Source organism: Austrofundulus limnaeus, unplaced genomic scaffold, assembly GCF_001266775.1.
Source record: "Austrofundulus limnaeus strain Quisiro unplaced genomic scaffold, Austrofundulus_limnaeus-1.0 Scaffold379, whole genome shotgun sequence".
NCBI classification, from domain to species: Eukaryota; Metazoa; Chordata; class Actinopteri; order Cyprinodontiformes; family Rivulidae; genus Austrofundulus; species Austrofundulus limnaeus.
Window position 1 is genome coordinate 353,189 of NW_013952781.1, and position 1,285 is coordinate 354,473.

General features: G+C 42.7%; 1 protein-coding gene across 1 annotated transcript in view; it reads left to right on the forward strand.

The window, feature by feature from the left end:
* Window positions 1-172: 172 nt before the first annotated feature.
* Window positions 173-1,285, forward strand: part of fbxo8 (F-box protein 8) — a gene marked incomplete in the record, with an annotated part of 19,555 nt that continues 18,442 nt past the window's right edge. The window contains 1 exon segment of the mRNA XM_014023607.1: window positions 173-364.

Genomic DNA, 1,285 nt, shown 5'->3' on the forward strand with positions numbered 1-1,285 from the left:
GTTCTTGTTATATAATATAGTAGGAGTTGTGCTCTAAATGCACATGTGGTTGATTTTTGCATATGAGAATGTCATTGTTTTATTTTTTTATTTTGTAAATGTTTGAATTGGTTCAATAAAAAAAGTGTAGGGGGCGGGGCTGACAAGTGTAAGGGGCGGGGCTAACATGACAGGCAGGAGGAGGTTGGAAGCACAGGATAATTGTGTCAGTAATGAGCTCCGTGGCGGACGGATCTGTTCTGAATCACAGCAGCTGGCCAGGACTGGAGTCTGGAGATGACAGCGGCTTACATTTGAAGTGAATCCCTGTTTTCAGCTGTCCTAGCGGAGCGGGTCAGGTCGTCCACAGGAACCCATAACTCAGGTGGGTAAATGAGTTAGTGACGCTGTCTGGTAAACAGAAACACTTGGGCTGTGATTAGAACAGGCTAACAGCTATAAAAAATAGTACCTGCGTCCTGAAATCCTATCTGTTGTCACACAGTCAGTCACCTCGTCCTTTTATGTTAACTTTACCTAGCTTTGTAGGCTAACTTGGAGCTTTCTGACGGATTTCGAGTGAAAGCAGACTCAGCCAATCACGTTCCGCTGTGATGACCGAGCGTGATGCGCGTAGCCAATGGTATGGTGGAGGAGGCGGGGCTACAAGGCACACTAACTTGCTGGTCGTAAGTTCCAGCGTTGGTGTTTACAACAGGATGATTTGTTTATGCAACACGTCTGACGTGGTCCGTCCAGGCCGAGGGAGAGCCGCGACAGTGTCTTTAAAAGTGACACTGTTTTCTTCACACCACTCATTTTTATTATTTACTGATTAATCTGACTCATTGTCTATTTATTTATTGGATCATTCACTTTTGGTAAACGATTTACTACGGAAGCCGAGAGCGGCCGTTTTCAGCATATAATATTTTCCTCCATGGTTTTCTCGAGATAACAAATTAATTTCCAGATGGTTTTCCCTGCATCATTCCTGGACCCCCCAGCTCAGGGGTCTGCAACCTTTGCAATCAAAAGTGCCATTCCTGCTACCCGACTCACTAATAAAATATGTCCAGAGCYGCAAAACAAGCTACAACTGYGGTTATCAACTRGTGGTCCGTGGGCCTTTTCGGRGCCTTTTCAKGAATCTTTATGGCCAGTGGAGGTGACATTCTAAAATGCTAAAAAAATATATTGTGAATTCTTATTATTTATTATTATTTTTACCCATCAGGACAAATGAAGTTTATATTCATGTAAACAAGAAAATACCGTGTATAGTTTATACCAAATTTAAAAAAAA